Source organism: Sapajus apella, unplaced genomic scaffold, assembly GCF_009761245.1.
Source record: "Sapajus apella isolate SASKATOON/1434 unplaced genomic scaffold, GSC_monkey_1.0 scaffold14, whole genome shotgun sequence".
Classification (NCBI taxonomy): domain Eukaryota; kingdom Metazoa; phylum Chordata; class Mammalia; order Primates; family Cebidae; genus Sapajus; species Sapajus apella.
The window spans coordinates 34,140,338-34,162,514 of NW_022436954.1; the positions used below are offsets into that span (position 1 = coordinate 34,140,338).

The window sequence follows — 22,177 nt, forward strand, 5'->3', positions numbered from 1 at the left end:
AATTCAAACCTAATGAAAAGAATGACATGTAAATATTATGATAAGTGCTATAAAGAAGAATTGTACATGCTATTATGAGAGTGAAGAGGAAAGGCAGAAGAACATTGACCCGTCTTGCACAGCATTTTCCAAACTTCAATGCCCAACCAAACACCAGTGTGTCTGTTGTCAAGTATGTTTGGGAAATGCAGCATGTTACACTCCTTTTTCCAGGATCCACAATGCCCATTAACACTGTAAAGCTCTTAAGATAACCGTATAACTTTGTTTACCCAGAATTTCCCACCTTTTGGTAAGAAACTGTTTTAATTTTAATAACCATTCCACAGTACTTATTTTCTGGATAACACACTTGGGAAAATACTGGAAATAGACTTTGTTTTAATCATGTTCCATATATTTAATTCTTATAAAAATTTTGAGGTAAGAAATCGATATTCTGATTTTCTAATTTTCATTCAAAGGTGCCAACCTGAGGGGTTAAATGTATCTTCTCAAGTTCACAGGGATTGTAAGTAGTCTTGTTTAGATAGTTCATCTCAGATATGTTCTAGGAAATCCAGATCAGTATGAGTTTTCTCTTAAAAAAAAAAAAAAACTTTATTTATTGTATAATATATATTTATATTTTTTCAGTGTCCTAAGAATGATGTTGAGCTTTGTGTTTATGGGTACTCAAAACAAAGCAACAATTTTAAGATGATACGTTCACCAAGCCATCTCATCTTTTCCTGATTAGCATTTAAGGAAGTTAAGATGAGATAACCAGGATTAGAGTGATTTCCAGAAGCTCTAATTCCATGTCTGCTGTTTTATACAAGGATCTCATTTTCTAGGAGAAAATGAGTGTGGAATCTTTAAACCTGAATAGCCTTTTACTGAGAGATGTTTTAATGGAAGCCAAATCACTTTGCATCGAGTTGCAAGAGTTTGACTTTCTCTCCACATTTCCCTTGGGGAGGTGTGTATTGTCAGGCCTAAAGACACACATCTGGTAAAGGCGGCAACTGCCCTCCTCTCTTATCCTGGGAATGGTAATGAATACCTTTGGCTTTTGTCCTTTTTGTTCTATTGAAAATAACTTATTGTTAGCTCAGGTTATTTACTGTACCTTTGTCTCTTTTTCATCTGCTGTTTTGATAGTGGGTTTAAAAAGAATCAGTTGTTACTGCTGCCATTGTCAAAACTTATGGGCAGGTACTGATTACATGTGTTTGATTAAGAATCTACACTCATCCAATGCAGTACATATGGGCTTTTCTTGACTCACTAGGAAGGGAACCTTTTACAGTTGTTTTTATATTTGAAAAATGAATGCTTCTTATTCTCCAGTTAAGCAAGATGAAAAGAACAAACTTGTATACAAGTGTAATAAAAGGCTGAGATGGCTAAAACCTTAGGAAATTAAGCCCATCTTCTTAAATTTTGTTTTACTTAAAGCTTCTTAAGAAATGTTGATAGAGAAGATTAAACTTTTAAAATACATTTGTTGTTATACATTTCTTATAAATACAGTATTTTAGCAATGAAAGAACAGTGCTTCTTGTTCTCATTTCTGTGCTTCTGCACATACTGTTCCTTCAGCCTAGAATGTCTCCCTCTTCTTGTACTTTACATTACTTAATACTCAATAATGTGCTGTCTTCTCCAGGTAGTTTTGCAATTATATATATATAAATCAAATTATTTACCACTCTGTACTACTTGTCTACGAACTTCCACTAGGCTGTAAAAGGTCCAGAGACCTTTTCTTATTTTCCTTTATTTCCCCAATCCCAGGTTTAAGGCCTGGTGCACAGTAGGTGGCAAACAGAAAGTCCTCTCAATAAGACATATCCTTCCAGTCCCAGACAAAGATCAATATGTATCATAAACAATATTCTGAATACAGAAATTCATGAACTCCCTGAAATCTTCATAAGATTTTGCATGTACATGCAATTTTATGTGGAGATGCTGTACTGCTTCCATCAAATTCTTACATGAACTAGCAACCCACAGTAGGTAAATTTCTGGTAAAAGTAAATTGGGAGTTAGCTACTTAGTTGAGTTTTTAGCTTACAACTTACTACTTTAAATGATATCATCCCCAAAAGCTTAGGTATTTGTTTAATTTTGTTTTTCTTTACCCCCAGGAATATTCTACCACTTGGCATCATTGGAAGCACTGACTAAGAACCCCGTTTCATGTACGCTATCAGAAGTTGGGAACTCTATCAGTGATTTCAATTTTCTTATGACTCACAAAGGATTTCACATAAAGAGAAAATCTTGCTTAGTGACAGTCTGCACTACATATAATAATAGAACACAATTTGAATGTGAAAGCAGTAAGTTATATTTCATTCATAAAAAGTATCATGCTTCTGGCTAGATAAATGATTTGAAGTCCCAGAGGGAAATTATAATTTTTAGTTCTGGGATACCCTTACACTTTTTAAAATTTGATACATTCACGTGTTTAAATGTATTGAGATTTTTAAGCTTGTGAATGAAATTAGCAACGTGCTAGGCTGTCAATGTGATGCATTGCAATTCCCCGAGTGGTAGGGTTTAAAAATTAATTCAGCTCTTGCACCTGTTTGCCGGCATTCGGCTGTTGAATTTCCATCACATTTAATAAGTCTTGGTGACGCAACTCGTGTCCTTTTGCCTGGGCTCCTTTAATATAGTGTTAAATTCTCACCCATCTGAAATTCAAGTAATATTACAAATTTCAAACTGTTAATTAAAATCTGTGAACTTCAATGGTTCTGAATAAAATTGGCTTTACTCAGTGAGGCTCCTTTTAAACTTCTTCACAGTCTCATCTAATCCCCAACTCCTACCAAGTTAAGTCTGATGACAACATGATCTCACTATGGGTGGTTGAGATTTACAAATCCTCATACAATAGGGGGAAAAATAAAGTTATAAGCTTGAACAAAAAGGCAACGAGGAAGATTAACTGCTGAAATGAAACAAGAAACATGGCCCAGAATTAAAGGAAAGAACTGAAATCTTTCATACATTATTTTTCAATAAAACAAATTCTATACTACTATATTAGTCCATTTTCATGCTGCTGATAAAGACATACCCAAGTCTGGGCAATTTACAAAAGAAAGGGATTTAACTGGACTTATAGTTCCACGTGGCTGAGGAAGCCTCACAATTATGGTGGAAGGCAAGGAGAAGCAAGTCACGTCTTAGGTGGATTGCAGCAGGCAAAAGAGAGTTCAGGGCAACTCTCATTTTTTAAAACCATCAGATCTCATGAGATCCATTCACTATCAAAACAGCAAGGGAAAGACCCGCCCCCAAATTCAATCATCTCCCACAAGGTCCCTCCCACAACACATGGGAATTATGTGAGTTATAAGGTGAAATTTGTGTGGGGACACAGAGCCAAACCATATCATTCTGCCCTGTCCCCTCCCAAATCTCATATCTTCACATTTCAAAACCAACCCTGCCTTCCCAACAGTCCCCCAAAGTCTTAACTTATTTCAGAATTAACTTAAAAGTCCACAGTCCAATGTCTCATCTGAGGCAAAGCAAGTAAGTCCCTTCTGCCTATGAGCCTGTAAATCGAAAGCAAATTAGTTACTTCCTAGATACAATGGGAGTATAGGTAATGGGTAAATACAGTGATTCCAAATGGAAGCAACTGGCTAAAACAAAGGGACTATAGGTCCCGTGACAGTTCAAAATCCAGCAGGGCAGTCAAATATTAAAGTTCCAAAATGATCTACTTTGAATCCATGTCTCACATCTAAGTCATGCTGATGCAAGAGATGGATTCCCATGGTCTTGGGCAGCTCCACTCTTTGCAGGGTGTAGCCACCTCCTGGCTGCTTTCATAAGCTACTGTTGAGCATCTGCTGCTGTTCCAGGCACACGGTGCAAGCTGTTGGTGGACCTACCATTTTGGGGTCTGGAGGATGGTGGCCCTCTTCTCACAGCTCCACTAGGTGGTGCCTCAGCGGGAACTCTGTGTGGAGGTTCCCATCCCACATTTCTCTACCACACTGCTCTAGCAGAGGTTCTCCATGAGGGCCCTGTGTCTGCAGCAAATGTCTGCCTGGGCATCCAGGTGTTTCCGTACATCTTCTGAAATCGTGGCAGAGGTTTCCAAACCCCAATTCTTGACTTCTGTGCAACTGCAGGCTCAACACCATGTGGAAGCTGCCAAGGCTTGGGGCTTCCACCTCTGAACCAACAGCCTGAGCTATAATTTGGCCCCTTTTAGCCATGGCTGGAGTGACTCGGATGCAGAGTACCAAGTCCCTAGTCTGCACAGAGCAGGGGGGTCTTGGGCCTAGCCCATGAAACCATCTTTTCCTCTTAGGCCTCTGGGCCAGAGACAGAAGGGGCGCCGTGAAGATGTCTGACAAGCCCTGGAGATATTTTCCCTATTGTCTTGGGGAATAACATTTGGCCTCTCATTACTTATGCAAATTTGTGTAGTCAGCTTGAATTTCTCCTCAGAAAATGGGATTTTCTTTTCTATCCCATTGTCAGGATGCAAATTTTCCAAACCTTTATGCTCTGTTTCCCTAATAAAACTGAATGTCTTTAACAGCACCCAAGCCACCTCTTGAATGCTTTCCTGCTTAGAAATTTCTTACCCCAGATACCCTAAATCATCTCTCTCAAGTTTGAAGTTCCACATATATCTAGGGCAGGGGCAAAATGCCACCAGTCTCTTTGCTAAAACATAATGAGTGTCACCTTTGTTTGAGTTCCTAACAGGGTCCTCATTTCCAACTGAGACCATGTCAGCCTGGACTTCACTGCCCATATCACTATCAGCTCTTTGGGCAAAGCCAATCAACAAAGCTCTAGGAAGTTCCAAACTTTCCCACATTTTCCTGTCTTCTTCTGAGCTCTCCAAACTGTTCCAATCTCTGTTTGTTACCCAGTTCCAAAGTAACTTCCACATTTTTGGATAGCTTTTCGGCAACACCTCATTCCCAGTACCAATTTATTGTATTAGTCTGTTTTCATGCTGCTGATAAAGACATACCCCAGGCTGGGCAAATTACAGAAGAAAGAGGTTTAATTGGACTTACAGTTCCATGTGGTCAGGGAAGCCTCACAATCATGGTAGAAGGCAAGGAGAAGCAAGTCACATCTTACCGGGATTACAGCAGGCAAAAAGAGAGTGTATGCAGGGCAACTCCCATTTTTTAAAACCATCAGATCTTGTGAGACTCATACACTAACAAGAGAGCAAGCAGCACAGAAAACAACTGCAACCATAATTCAATCATATTCCACTGGGTTCCCTCCCACAATGCATGGGAATTATGGGAGCTACAAGATGAGATTTGAGTGGGGACACAAAGCCAAACCATAAAAACTACCCATGTCTTAATTTGCTCAGCATAGATGGGATACCTCTAATTGAATCATGATTCCTTTTCCCTATTTAGGTGGTCACCATTACATTTAATTATCGGAGCTTTAAGGAGTGATTGAAGCCTATTCGCCAGATGCTGTGAACACAAGGCAGAAGTCTAAGCAGGAGGTTCTAGAACATTTGAGACTAATTACAAGACAATTTATTTCAAATCTTTATGCATATTCTACAGGGCATGCAGTATTGCTCTCAGAGTTGGGCCATTTGCACTTCCCAGAGTTGGAAGATGGTAAAACACAGGTGATTAACAGTGCTTCTCTTTTTCTTGATGTCATCACATACTCATAATCAGTCCTTGAACTCAAAAGTTGCCTGCCTTCCTGCAGCATGCTTACCAGCAATAGAACACTTCTCAACTGTATTATAAATGCTCTTCAAAAACTATTTATCTCTCCTACTGACATATAAGCTTCCAGAAGGTAGAGGTCATGTGTTTTCATCATTTTTCTCATAACAGCCTTGTTGAAAGACCAACAGACTATCTGACTGAATTGAAGACTACATATAAAATTCTCCAATGTTTAATAGTATATGAATTTTAATTAAATCATAAATTATAAATATCATTTTTCACTCATATTCAAATTCAATACTGAACTTCTTCCTCCAGCTTTTATTTTCCTACCTGCTCTGTCCCACTAAATTGCTCTAGAAATAGTGACCAGTAAAGGCTTTTGGTTTCTAGAAGGACATGTATACATTTTGAAAAGCATGTTTCAACAGCTAAAGGTATATGTGTGCTATTAATCTCACTTAAAGAATTTAGCCTAGAAAATATCCTCCTTCCAAAATATCCCTTAAATATGACCAAATTATTTATTATATGGCTTTTAATAATAGCTCCCACTTTGGGGCCAACTATCTAATGATAAGTAAATAAATAAATTATGGTATCTCTTACTGATATCTAGTATACTGGCATAAAATTTAAGTAATATAATAGTAAGTAAAAATATCCAAAATTATACACTTCTAATCATTCCAACACAAAAAATATGAGAATAAAGGAGATAAAAGTAACATGCAAAAGCATATTTATGTTATGGTGGTAGAATATTACCAGGTTTAAAAAAAAAATTTCCTAACCATTTTGTATGATACATAAACAAAGATACTTTTATAATAGAAAAATAAAGATCCTGTACTTTATAATCTTGAATTTTAATGATCAAATCATGAACTCATTAATCATCATTAATAATTTATGATCTTGATGAATGCATGATCTTTATGATTATGAATTCAGGATCCCAATGACCATGTGTTTTAATTATTTTGCATGTGTTTGTGATGTTGATTTTATCAACAATTAGATAAGGTAAATTCTTTGTATTGTTTTTCTTTTGTCAAGTACCTATCACATGCCCAGAGCTAGGATAGGTAGTTTTAAAAGGTAATTTCTAATCATTACAATAGTCTTATAAATTAGAAAGCATTATCCTATTTTAGAGAGGTTTAGAATAGTTACGTCATTTATTCAAGTTCACACAGCTAGTAAATGGTAGAGATGAAATCTGAACCTAGGTTTTTGTATGACTCCAAAACTAATTTATTTTTCTGTTACTCAGTGATATAATAGAAAGCAGAGACATGAACTTTGACTAATAATATGAGAGTGAAGGGGCTTAAAAAAAAAACAACAAAAACAAGTCCTATGGCTGGAATGTGTTCCCCAAAGTTCATGTGTTAAAACTTAATGCCCAATGCAACAGTACAGTACTGAGAGATGAAATCTTTAAAAGATGATCAGGTATTGAGGCTCTATCCTCATGGATGCTACTATCTCAGGAGTGGGTTAGGTCTTAAAGGAGTGAACTCCTTATAAAAGGATGAGTTTCCTCATCCTTTCTGCCATGACATTGGAAATAGCAAGAAGGCACTCACTAGATGCTGCTCTTTGATTTTGGACTTCCATAGTCCCCAGGACCATGAGACAAATAAATTTCTGCTTACTATAAATTACACAGTTTCAGGTATACTGCTGTAGCAGCACAAAATTGACTAAGCCAACAAGAAAAAAGAACAAAGCAATAAAGCAATGCAGCATACTGGCTTGGTAGTTTGATGGAAAAGTCCATTTTTCATCAAAGGAGTACAGAGATGAAGTCAACAACTTTTAGTTCCTATGTGGTAGATTATCATTCCTAGCTTCAACTTCTGAGATGGATACCTGAAGCCCACAGGGCTATAGTCTAATGTTTTATAGGAGACTATGCATAACTGTCAATATTTTTTTTTCTTCTTTTAGGAAACAAAGGTAGTAGCTTCAATATCATTATATATATGCTGTCTCTAAAACAGTTTAATGAATAATAACTTGACAACAGAAATCTCCATTCAACAATCACAACTTAAATTATAATTAATGATAAACTACCTTCTCTTGTCAAATTCCAAGCTTACAGCTTATTGTGTGAGGTCTAACATGTCACTTGGCTAATGAGCTGCTGGTGTACTTCAAATAAGTTGGCAGCCCTACCTAAGGGTTCATTAATGTGATGATAAAATAGCAGCTGAGAATAACAATTTCAGCATAAAAGGAATACTTTCCTCTGTCTTAGTTTTCTTACATTACTTCTTAAGCTTTAGGTTCCCAGTCCCTTGACTGCCATTGATATCTCTGCCTGCTGACATCTTAAGCATCCCTTGAAAGAGCAATGTAGCTGCTACTGGTATAGGAAGTCTTTTCTGATGAATCCATTAACGAAATTTATATGACACTTTCCAATTCACTCATTTAATTACCCACTAACTCACTCATTCTTATGTGTTCATTCAACAGATGTCAAAAATAAACAGATATCGGGCTAGACACGATGCCTCACCACTGTAATCCCTGCACTTTGGGAGGCCAAGACGGGCAGATCATGAGGACAGAAGGTTGAGACTATCCTGGCTAACATGGTGAAACTCCGTCTCTACCAAAAATACAAAAAATTAGCCAGGTGTGGTGGTACACACCTGTAGTCCCAGCTACTCAGGAGGCTGAGGCAGGAGAATTGCTTGAACCTGGGAGGTGGAAGTTGCAGTGAGCCGAAATTGCCCTACTGCACTGCAGCCTGGGCAACAGAGCAAGACTCCATCTCTTATAAACAAACAAACAAACAAACAGGTATCTCTAGACATCTAAAATATGTTGTCTAATTTAGTCATCCAAGAATCCTTTGATGTAGCTATTACTACCCATATTTTACAGATAAAGGAATAGATTCAAAGAAGATAAATTTACAAAGCTAGTAAATTACAGAGTCAGCACAAATCTATGTGACTCAGTAATTCTTGCTTTTTCTAGGGCAGTCTATTGATCCCTTTAACACACGATCTAAAAGATGTAAAGTATTCAAGTAAATTATATATGACTGCTCTATCCTTGAAGAGCTCACACAGTTTATAAGGTAGACAAAGTATAATGAAGCAAATGCCAGTCAGGCATATGAACACATAATGAAAAAGTAAGCAACTTTAGGAGGATGGCAAGAAGGAAACGTTCAGAGCAGGATCTAAAGTAATAATATATGAACTGAATCTTGAAAGTGAGTATGAATTTCTTTTTTGTAGTTTCGGGGTAAGGGAGGACTGTGGAGGCAAAGAAGAGGTGAGAAAGGACATATCCTGTGGAGGAAGATCATACATAAAAGGATAGAAGTGAGAAGGCAGAAAATTAGTTTTGGAACCTGAATGATGAGCAATTTGATGTTGACATAGGTTGCTGTGCAGGGAAAAGGACGGTGGAGAAATTTGGGTAAAAAGACAGGCAGAAGCCAGATCACAAACGGTTTACTTTCCACGTTAAGGAGTTTATTCTACAGATTTTATTCTACAGATTATAGGAATCTGATGAAAGATATTAAGGAGAGGTGTGATATTAGAAGATTTGTATTTTACAAATATAACTCTGAAAGAATACTTTATAGATGTAACTCTGGTATAGCTGAAAGGAATTTAGGCTGGAGGGAGTTGGGAGAGACAGAAAGGACAGAATCTATTTGGATAACTAGGATAATTTTGGCAAAAGAAAATAAAGACTTAATACAAAGGAAAGACAGTAGAAATGCAGAGAAAAAAGGAATTTAAGACATATTTAGGAGGAAGAATGGAAAAGTATTAGTGATATATATTCTCACTTCAACTCAAGGCTGATTTCAAGGTTTCTATTTGGGCTTTTGGAAAAATGTAGTTAGGTGCTCTGGAAACAGGAAAAGAGGCAGGATCAATGTAAAAGATAAGATGAGATCTGAAAATATTGAACTTCATCCATTTGTGGGATATACTGATTGATACATTCAGAAAGTAGTGACATGCTCTCATCCAGAAGTCAATTAAGAAAAGTAGTGCCAAATATTGGATGGAGCTCAGAAGAAAGATTTGAGCTCCAGATGGGCATAAAGAAAATGTCAGATCTGTGGACATTGATGTGGGTGCTTAGCATCATTTGAACAGTGAGCAAAGAACCAAGATTGAAATCCCAAAAAACACCAACATTTAAAGAACAAGAAGAAATAAGTACAATCAGAGAAGTGGGAAGGAAAGAAACAGGAGAGTATCATAGAAATAAAGGGAAGAGTGGTTAAAAAATGAGATAAAGGGAGTGGTAAACTATTCGGCATCATATTAAAATTATTTGCCTAAATGTTCAATATCCCACTAGAGTTCAGACTTCTTATGAACATAAGAGAAAAATATATATGTGCGTATGTACATATGGTGATGGTTAAATCTTCTGTGTAAACTGGGTTAAGGAATCCCGAGATAGGTGATAAAACATTATTTCTGGGTGTGTCTGTGAAAGTGTATCCAGAAGAGATTAGTATTTGAATCAGCAGACTGAGTAAAGATCTTCCCTCAGACTCGACCCAGTGTAGATGAGTATCATCCAATCCCTTGAAAGCCTGGATGAACAAAAGGCAGAGGAGGGCAAACTTGTTCTGTCTTCTGTAGTAGGGATAGTTGAGACATCCATCTTCTCTGACCCTGGGACATCCATCTTCTCCTGCCCTGGGACATCAAAGTTCTTGGTTCATGGGCCCTCAAACTCCAGGACTTAAAACAGTGCCTGCTGCTTCCAACCCTCTTCTCAGGCTTTCAGCCTCAACTGAATCACACCACTAGCTTTTCTGGTTCCTAGCTTGGAATTTGCATATTGCGGGACTTCTTGGCCTCCGTAATTGTATGAGCCAATTCTCACAATAAATCCACCCTCATATATCTATTTTTATCCTATTGGTTCTGTTTCTCTGGAAAACCCTGAGTAACACATATAGCATATACATTTTTTTTGAAAAAACATAACCACATATATGTGTGTGTGTGTATATATATATGTGCATATATATTTTTTAATTTTGCTAAAAGGAAAGTAGAAAAAGGTAAATCATCTAAAGAAAAAAATTATAAAAATTTTAAAATAAAAAATAATAAAAAAAGAACAATGAGAAACTTACACAAAACATAAAATAGTTAAATGAATGAAGCAATATCTAAGAGATAAGAAAATATTAGTGATTGAATAAGACACAAGAAGGCGACAATGCCATTGTTTATAATAAGAATTTTTGTTCTTCTTTTTTTTCTGTGCCTTAAAAACTCTCCTGAATTTGTCACTTGGTTACTTATTCTTCTAGTCCTTGCCTAAAAACCACTTCTTCAGGGAGGTCTCCCTAAGACCCTTGACTAGGCTAGGTATTCCTATTGTACTCTCTTATTTACCCTGTACTTTTTGATCATGACATTTACACAACTGATAATTATATATTTATTTGAATGATGATTTGAATATTTATTGCCTGTTTCTCTCACTGAGAAAGAGAAAGATTAAATAACTTTCCAAAGTCACAAGACCATTAAGTAGTAAAACAAAGATTTAATTGCAGGTCTTTTTGATAGTATAAAGCCTGCCATGCCACACTGGCAACAGGAAGATAAAAGATAAACTGCTGTTCTAGTTTAAATCAAAGATCAAGCCCAACTTGGGAATAATGGATGGTATCTCTCTTTATCTGTCTCTCTCTCCGTCATATACACACACAAGCAACAGCAGCATTTAAGCTAGGTCTTAAAGATGAAAATATTTGCAACTGGTGGAGATGTAAAGAGATTTTTTTTCCAGGTGGAAAATATGTCACAATCAAAGATAGAAGAAATATAATGTAAGACATGTTTAGGGAAAAAGGAAAGAACAGTCAGGCCAGAATGTAGGAGAATAGTAAGACAAAATATGAAAAAAGAATAGCTCAGACTAAAAAATGGGCCTTCAAAAATCAAGCTCAGGAGTCTGGGATCAAATGCATCTGTAACTGGAGTCATTGGAAATTTTCAGCAACTAAATGTTGTGATTAGTAAAGCTGTAATATCTTAGGGAATTGGTTGGATATTAAGAAATGGTGTAAACCTCACTCAAATTAAGATTCTGAACAATTATTAAAAGGAGGTATAGGAATCACAGAAATCCAACTGCAGAAAATATTACTAGGCCTTCAGGGAATTGAGAAGCAATCAGACAAGCATTCTTTCCATGACTGTGTTTTGTTATATATTCATGGGTGTGTGTGTGTGTGTGTGTGTGTGTGTGTGTGTGTGTGTGCACGCGCGTGCGTGTGTATGTGCGCACATCTCTGAACATTTCCTCCATTTTGTAGACATTCATTCTTTCCTCAAGCTAATTTCTTCATTCTGCTCTTGATTCCTGGTTTCCTAACTCTGACTTTCACCTTTCTTTGGATTGACAATTAGGCAAATCTGTCCCCAAATATATATTTCCAGTACCATCTAATTGTACTTTCTGAGTTTTCTGGCTCACATTTTAAGAGAAGTGTGTAATTTACATGATTCTCCAATTAGTTGCTTCTTAACTGGTATAAACATAGGTACCTAGGTTTCTTTATCAGGTATCTGGAGTTGATAGGGGTCTATGAAATTCAATGGGAAGAAGATATGGGTTGTGTAGAAACTCCAAAATATGTGTAATGCAGATGGATCTGAGTGGAAAAAGTGAATGTGGGTAGGCCTCTAAGAAGTCTATTGTAATAGTCTAAATAACAGATAAACAATGGTAGTGGTGGATATGGACAAGAAATGACTTAATTAAGAGCACAATCAGGACATTAGTTGATCAAATAAAAAATTGTGTGTGGGGGGCACAGAAAAAAAAATGATTCAGGGATATCTCTGAGGTTTCCATCCCAGAGACTAGGGTCATGCTGTTGTAGCATCATAAAACACAGGAGACTGAATGGTCTAAAAATACAGTTTCTCCTTACAAGAAAGGAAATAAATGGGAATCAGAGAAAAATTTATTTGTCTTGAGTAACAGTCAATTATTGGCAAAAGAGGAATCAGACTCAGGGAAACTGGACTTGGCCAGAGGATGGTGATAAAAGCCTGGACCATGGGTTGTGGGGTGTGCTCCAAGAACTCCAAAGCAATTGAAACTCAATGGGAATAATTAAAAATGCAAAGTGAAAGGCACCTATGTTAGTAAAGCAAAGACGAAAGGTAATAGCAGTAGACACTAAACAGTAAGAGACCAAGTAGAAGTTCGTCATGACTAGAGTTAGTCACAGTTGGGCAGGTACAGAACAAGTGAAAAACAAACGAGGACCAAGAACCAAGAACAGTTTAAGGAGGAGGTTTATCAGTCAACAGTGGTGGGGTGAGTCAAGAGTGAGATTTGTGATGAGTCAAAAGCGAGATATGTATATCAGCCAGGTAGTTGGCAGCAACCAAATGGAAGCCAGATATTACTTTAAGGACAACAAAGCCAAGAAGAGATGATTTTGATGAAGAATATACTGAAGATTTCAACACCGTACATTTTGAGACTGAAGTATTGACATGAAATTTTGGCAGATATACGGAGCAGACCACTACAAATGAGGGAGTACAGCTTGGAAATATAAGTCTGAGCCAGAGCCATCTATGTATGTATCTATCGATCTACCTATGATCAAACTATCTATTGACTGATTGATCAAACGGCTATCCATCTTGCCATTCATGTATACATGTTTATCTATCTATCTATCTAGCTATCTGTCTGTCTATCTATCTATGTGTCGTCTGTCTGTCAGTCAGTCAGTCATCTATCTTATCTATCTGATGAACCTGCTAAGAGAGACACTTTAGTGATGAAGAGGTTTCAATGCAAATGTTATTATGCTTTGGTGATATTATAGAATAACTGTCATTTAAAAAGCCCTCTCAACAAAAGAATACTAAAAAAGACATAAATTATAGGGTCCATGTGGTTCATATAAGATAGCTGAATTATTCTAAAGGAGAGTAAGAAACTTATGAACAGTTATAGCTAATTTCGAGAACTCTTTCTTCTTTGAAGCACTACTTAAAAAATTACAACCCTGGGGAGGTGTCTATTCTATAAGAGGTACTGCCTTAAGCAGTGCTTAATCTTTGGTTACCATGCTATTATCATGTAAATCTAACATCCCTATGATTTTAAGGCAGCCATTTTAAATGGAGCAGGTAAAAAACCTGCCAAACAAGGAAAACTACAGAACAAGTTAGATTCTTTATCACAGAGTGCATGAATGCCAGACAGGGGTTGGGGGACAAGAAGGGAGGAAAAGAGGGAGGTAAACAGGAGCAGTAGACAAAATAAGCAAAAACTGAAATCCATAGTAAAAGCATATATAAGATGTCTTCTATGAGGCTACAAAATAAGTCTAGTTGCTAAATTTATCAGTATCCAGAACAATCCTCATGCTGCCTCCCAGTCTCTCAGAGACCAGGCAGGAGCTGAGATAGCTATCTTTCTTATTAACATGTGTAGCTTTATAATAATCTTCTCATTATTCTTCCCTTCTCATTATCATGTATAGCTTATAATAATCCTTTATTACTTAAGTTTGCCTAAATACAACTTTGACTTCTACAACCTAAAGAAGCCTAATATGACACTTTTTGCTTGGCTAAATATGTAGCTGAATATGTAGGAAGGAAGGGAAGAAAAGCAGAAATAAGCATTAAACCCAAAGGGGATGTTTATATGAAAACCGTCTGAAGAAGTGCTGACTATATTTGCATATGCATATGCACAAACACACACATAAAATCAGCAGATGAAATCAGAAAGTACTAGACTTAAGAGAACATAAATATGAAATAATAATATATTTATTATGTTTTAAATGAAGTAAGATTTGAAATAAACAATAGAGACCATAACGAAAGAATAAAATGAATACTTTTAAATATAGAAATTTTAGGCTGGGCGTGGTTGCTCACGCCTGTAATCCCAGCACTGTGTGAGGCTGAGGTGGGTGGATCACAAGGTCAAGAGATCGAGACTATCCTGGCCAACCTGGTGAAACCTCGTCTCTAATAAAAATACAAAAATTAGCTGGGCGTAGTGGTGCACGCCTGTAGTCCCAGCTACTCGGGAGGCTGAGGCAGGAGAATTGCTTGAACCTGGGAGGCGGAGGTTGCAGTGAGCCAAGATTGCGCCACTGCACTCCAGCCTGGCGCCTGGCGACGAGGCAAGACTCTGTCTCAAAAAAAAAAAAAAACTTTAGGAGTGACCAGTGAATTAAAAAATTTAACAAATGGGTTAAACAGCTGATTAGATATATCTTAAGTTCAAACAAGTAAAATTTCTTACCTAGATTAAAACACAGAGTTAGAAAGATGTGGGAAATACAAGAAACGTGCTGCACAGGAGTAGAGAAAATGGGAGGGAAAAAATATGGTTAGAAATAAAGTCTGACATTTTCAGGAATATAGAAGTGGTAAAGAAGCTCATTCTGTTTCATGCAAGACCAATAAAAACAAAATCACAACCAAGCACATCACAGTTAAATATAAATGACAGGGAAATTTTAAAGGTAACCAGAGAAACAGAACGAATAACTATAAAATAATGACAAGCAGACTTTTCATTAGCCACAATAGATGTGAAAAGATAATGAAATAATATCTTCAAAGTACCAAATGAAAATAATCATAAACCTATCACTTCTACCCAACTAAGCATCACTCAAAACTGAGAACAAAATAAAGATACAGTGAGACAAATGTAGCAACATACTCTCATAATTTGTCTAACTCTGTCTTTATCTCCATGAAAAATATCTTAAAATATGTACTTGGATAGGATGAAAATTAATCTCAGAAATTAATAGGACTCATGAAAATATTATAAGCTAAGAAATCAGTAAAGATATACCTATAGCCAAATAAATACTATGAAGTCTGCTAACTAGGAAATATCATTTTTTGGTTAATTTTTAGAAGGTAAAGTATTTGTCTTCATCTTTATGTGCCTTCATCAGTGCCTAGCACAAAGTAGACTCAGAATAAATATCTGATGGTTAAATGGATACATAATGTGTATATAAAATAGGTATTTCTAGGTCAAATTCACTACTTTGCTAATAAGAAAACTGAAATTACAGAAGACTAACTCTGTATTTTATGACATACTGAGCCCAATTTACCCTTTAAGAGAACAGGAAAGATATTACAAGTGCAAAGACAATTTTTACGTTTTCTCTTATTTTTGTAGGTCTAAGTCTACCTAATATTAAGTGGCTATATGCTGAAGAAACTTGTTGATTAAAAGGCATTCTTTACTACTTGTCCCTGGTTGAGCCCATTGTGTAAACATCAAAACAATAAAAAAATGGCCATTCATTTATTCATTAGAGAAATATTGATTGAGCATCTATTTTAAGACAAATAGTATATCAAGTTTTGATGATGCAGCAATGAAGAAAACACATCTAATCCTTCCTCTCATATAGTCTGTAGTCCAATTGATAAGGAAGTCATTAAATAGATAATTATGTATTAGGAGAGGTAGGAAGCCAGCAAATATTTCTTGTTGCTTACTGTGTGCTATATGCCATTACACACAAAAAATGTAAACAGAGGTGATCTATTCTACAATTTATAATACAGTAGAAGTGATTCTAAGCAATATACAGTAATGAAGATTACAGTGATTAAAATCAATTAAAATGTTTGGGGAATGATGAAACTGCTAATATTTTTGATAAAAGTGAAGAGTTACAAGAGGGATAAAAATATATTAAAAGTTAACATAAATTCCTATTTTAAAAATTCTAAGAAACACATTTTCTAGATATTCTGTAGTTTTTCAAATTCAACCACAAAGCAAAAGATGCAATGTATAATAATTTGGAAGTATTATTCTTAATTTTTAGTAACAAAGTTTAAACATCAAAACTACTCTTTCTTCCATTATTCCCTCCTAGCCTTAAAAATGTAATCTTTCATCTCTGTCAATCCATTAAAATTAGGAATTATCTTTGACATTCTTTTACGATAATTTGAACATTTTAAACTTTAAAAGTGAAAGCATATGCTTGTCTTCAAAGAACATTCTGAAACACACAAAAAATATAATAGCTGATGTGTGACACTACTACTTTAAGGAGTAGAGCTGTATATTGTTGATTCTCTTAATATTTTCAGGTGAAGTAAAGAGAACATGTTATTGTACCTGCCACCTAGACAAGCTCTGAATCCATGTAAATATCAAAAACAAGACAGTAGTACAAATAACATGTAAGAGTGCCTGATCTAAATTCTCAAATAAATATCTACCATCAAATTCTTAAGGTTTCTGAATAACTAGTTAAAGGAACAAATAATCTTCCTTCTTTATTAGACAATAAAAAGGAGGAAAAGGTGGCCTAGGTAGTTATATGTATATCTTCACAGAATTAATATCAATGTGAAAACTGCTAATGTGTCAAACGTACAATGCCAGCAGGTTACTCTAATTTTCACTTGCAGAAGTACACAAAGTATAAACTAATAAGAGAAGGAGCAATGAGGTAACAGGATGAATTTTCCTTTCTCTTTTTCTCTAGAAGCAGTTTGAAATTCAGCCAGAATCAGGAAGATCTTCAGTACATGGTTATAGTAAATTGCTGTCCCAAAAATCTGATCCAGCTCAAGGTCATTTAGGAAAAGGGATCCCAAGATAATGAGGAATTCCAGGAATTTGGAATTCTATTTGGTCCTAGAATCAGACTCTGAATTGCCTGCCTTCTACTCATCTCAGCCCCCTGAAATCCCACCTACTTCTTCATTTATTTGTTCATTCATCTTTTCATGTCAGCAATTAATGAGTTTCTATTAGTTGCCAGTAACTCTTCCATAAATAGGCATCTTTTGCCCTAAAAGGCCTAACTCAAAGATCTCCTTGTCTATAGCCTCTACTCAACTCCTCTCCTCATTAAGTTTAACTTCTCACTTCATCAAAATAAATTTCTCCTTTTTCTGGTTTCCCATACCTTTTTGTTCATGACTCCATTATGTATAGTATTTATCAAATGACATAAAGTGCTGAGAGTATGTGATATCTTGAAGACTGAGATGTCAGCATTCTCCAGCAACACTGTTATACCTTAATCATAAGAAAGGGATCTAGATTTGTGTTAAAATTAACAACACAGAGTGTAAAACGAGATTACTAGCTTCTAATCCCGGCTTTAGTTGACAAGAAAGTAACCTAACCTTTTTATATTTCACTTACCTCATCTGTAACATGGGGATAAAACCAGTACCAGCCTTATGGGTTGCTGTGAGGATTAAGTGAGTTAATACACGAAAATGATTTCACATAGTACCTAGTATTTTTTCAGTCAGTATTAACTAGCATTATTATTTATCATTGTTATTATCATTAAATTAGGGTTGGGCCACAGTCAGTTGGGATTGGAACATTCCCTGTTCCCCATTTGGTGCTACAAACTGAGACTAGCTAGATTCTTTTAGGAAAAAATATTTAGGTTTTCTTTCTTTTTTCCACATGCTATTCCCTTGTGAGTTGGAGTTCATATACAGAATGTCTTTTGAAAGGCTTACTTATTAAAATAAGAAATAAAACATAAGTTTACTTAAGAAATGTCATTTGATAATTTAGTTAGCATGTCACTATACACACAGTTTGTAAAAGATTGAATTCAAGAAATTTGAAACAGAAGAATAAGTGTAATTATTATAGCAGTGGCAATGACAACTATGACATATTGGCAAGCCATCCAAATTCAACTGTAGGTTTGACCATGCCATTTTCCATCAGAGTGACAACTGAACACTCTAACACTTTTACTTTCATTTCTTGATCATGGTGATGCTAGTATAAAAAGTACATTTCGAGAAAAATGAAGGAAGCAACATGTAGGTTATTAAACAATAAATTATCTTGATCAGGAATAAGTTTATGTTCCAACTAAAATGATGGTAATAACTATTTCTTAATAAATTTTATTATTATTATTATTTTTTGAGACAGAGTTTTATTCTGTCACCCAGGCTGGAGTGCAGTGGTGTGATCTCAGCTCACTGTAATCTCTTCTCAGCTCACTGTAATCTTTAACTCCTGGGTTCAAATTATTCTCATGCCACAGCCTCCTGAGTAGCTAGGATTGCAGGCATGTGCCACCACACCTGGCAAATTTTTGTATTTTTAGTAGAGTTGGGGTTTCACCATGTTACCCAGGCTGGTCTTGAACTCCTGGACTCAAGTGATCTGCTTTTTCTGGCCTCCCAAAGTGCTCGGAGTATAGAGTGAGCCACCATGCCCAGCATAAATTTTATTTTTATCATTATATTTTATTTTGAAGGTTCTCTGAATTAACAAAATGATGCTGAAAAAAAAAGATGATGGTTTCAGATACAAGTTGCGGCATGAGCAGTCAATGCTACTGTGGAAGGATATACATTACATGTCCCAGTGCAGAAAAAGATGATGATCCTCTCATTCCTAAAAGTCACATAACTCCTAAGGGAAGAACATCTTGGAATGAAGTGATCAAACTATCACAAATCACACTGCTTGGATATGAACAAGAAAATACAACTGGAAATGGAAGTCCATACTCAGAGTTTCAACTACTACATTCCTTTACTCTCTGAATTACCTTAGTTATGAATACAGAGGAGAGAAAAAAATGCTTACAAGTATATTTGCACTTTAAATTTCACAGAGAACATTCCTATATACCATCTTATTTATTGGTTATAGCAAGATTAGTTATTCCTATTCTCCAGATGAGAAAATGAGGGTCAGGGAAGGTAAGTGAACTTACTGAAGTTCACAGAACAAATAAGAGGTACAACCAGGCACAAAACTTGAGAATTTTTGATTCCATGTCCTGGAAAGTCTTACCTATTCCTCAAGCTGCTTTAATTTATATGGAAGACTTTGATACTCAGGTTGTCTTCCTCTTCAACATGAAGGAAAAGTACAGTTTATCCTCAGTAACACCTAAGGACTTATATATTTTTTCCCTTGAATTTTCAATTTTACTTTGGCTAAGAATGTATGTATCTTTTTATTGATTTATTTGTTCAACAAGCATTCATTAAGCTCTGGCCATGTGCACAGTTCATGAGTCAGAGTAAAGGTTACATAAAAGTTTCAGGAAAGGAATACATCTATACATATAATCAACATGAATCACAAATATCTAAAAAGTTTCTTCCCCTCATTTCTCTCGTTCACATAATTATATTAGAAGCCTTCTGTCACTTTTTGATTGTTTAGAGATCAATTATCTATTTTATCAATTATTTTATTTTTATTTAATCTAAATCCCAATGATCTGAAAAGTGATGGGTATACTTCTTTGATTTTTAACATGAGCTCTGAGACTACAAGTGAATTTCAACATTGATTTAAGCAAAACATAATTAGCATGGTTTTGTTTACTAATGAAAATAATGATTATTATAATTATTATTTGCCTCCATTTTAAGATGAGGTCTGGAATTATTCAAGTTCACACAAACAGCAAGTTGTAGAACGAAGACTTGAACAAAGATGTTTTCATTAAACTAGTTAGCATTTAATTGGTAATTTCCTTGATGCAACCAGAGAACGAAAAGAGCACTACAGTATGAAAAAGCTCAGATATAAAATATGGGCAGCCAGCCTCATGAGGGAAATACCCAGATTTCTTTATTCAAAGGAATGTCTAGAAGACTATGCAAATCAAATATACATCAATTCTGCCAAATCCAGACCACAGCCATTTTTTCAAAATTAAGTGCATAAATTTTCTTTCTCCTGAAGAGCTTGAGAGTTTTCATGTGTCATTTATCAATATGAAGGATTTTTAATTAATGAAAATATTCTATCAAAGCATTATCCTTCTTCACAGCATTCCTAAAGAATAAGATAGGAATCTGTATCATTTCAACTTACAAAGATGAATAAAGTACTACAGGGCAATGTAGTTTCTGAACTTACCTGCATATGTTAGCGTTAATGTGGGGGATATATTAGTTGTTTTCATGCTGCTGATAAAGACATACCCAAGACTGGGCAATTTTCAAAAGGAAGAGGTTTAACTGGACTTACAATCCTACATGGCTGTGGAGGCTTCACAATCACGGGAGAAGGCAAGGAAGAGCAAGTCATGTCTTATGTGAATGGCAGCAGGCAAGGAGAGCTTGTATAGGTCTCAGATCTCACAAGACCCATTCATGATCATGAGAACAACATGGGAAAGACCTGTCCCCATGATTCACTCATCTCCCCGTGGGTCTCTCCCACAACACATGGGAATTATGGGAGCTACAAGAAGAAATTTGGGTGAAGACACAGAGTCAAACCATATAAGAGGACATTTGCTTCTTATGGCCCACAAGACTGAACATCAATTTTTAAAATTAATGTTGAAGTTATTTTACTGAATCCAAACATTCTAAAAGCAGAAATTTTCTGACTAAATGTGCATTTTGTTAACTATATAAATTTACATTGAAAAAGTATTGTCAGGAGCAGTTGCTTATACCTGTAATCCCAGCTACCCAGGAGGCTGAGCCAGGAGGTTGGGGATTGCTTGAAGCCAAGAGTTCAAGATAAGCAGGGCAACATAGTGAGACCCTATTTCTAAAAATAAAAATTAAAAAAATTAGCCTGCTGTGGTGTCAGGCACCTGTAGTCCCAGCTACTCAGGAGGCTGAGTCAGGAGGACAGCTTGAGGCTCACAGATCACTGCAGCCTTGAACTATGACTGCAGCACTGTACTCCAGCCTGGGCCGCAGAAGGAGACCCTGTCACTTAAAAAAAGTTTTTTGATAAAAAAAAGAATCTAAAAAATGTATTTACTAAATACCTTTCAAGGGTCAAACATTAGGCTAAATGCTGGGACACAGTACTTAGTACAAAAGTCAAGACAGTGCTTATAATCTTGGTGCTTATATTCTAGAACAATGCTGTCCAATAAAGACACAATGTGATTCATGTTACTTAAAATTTTTCTATAGCCATTATTTAAAAAGCAAAATATTAATTTAATATCACATTTGACCCAATATATCTAAAATATTACCACTTAAACATGTAATGAGGATAAAATTATTTTTATAATATTATATATATTTTTCAAACTAAGTCTTCAAATCTGGTGCATATTTTAGATTTATGGCACCTCTTAATTCGAAGTAGCTACATTTCAAGTGCTTTATAGCCACATGTGGCTGTTGGCAATGGTGTTGCACAACATAAATTTATGAGAGGCCAGGTGCGGTGGCTCATGCCTATAATCCCAGCACTTTGGGAGGCCGAGGTGGGTGGATTACGAGGTCAAGAGATCGAGACCATCCTGGTCAACATGGTGAAACCCCGTCTCTACTAAAAATACAAAAAATTAGCTGGGCATGGTGGTGTGTGCCTGTAATCCCAGCTACTCAGGAGGCTGAGGCAGGAGAATTGCCTGAACCCAGAAGGTGGAGGTTGCGGTGAGCCTAGATCGTGCCATTGCACTCCAGCCTGGGTAA

The 22,177-nt window shown here is 36.0% G+C and overlaps 1 protein-coding gene across 5 annotated transcripts in view; it reads right to left on the bottom strand.

The window, feature by feature from the left end:
- Positions 1-22,177, bottom strand: part of METTL15 (methyltransferase like 15) — a 210,663-nt gene that overhangs the window by 12,915 nt on the left and 175,571 nt on the right. The gene's annotated exons all lie outside the window — the stretch shown is intronic.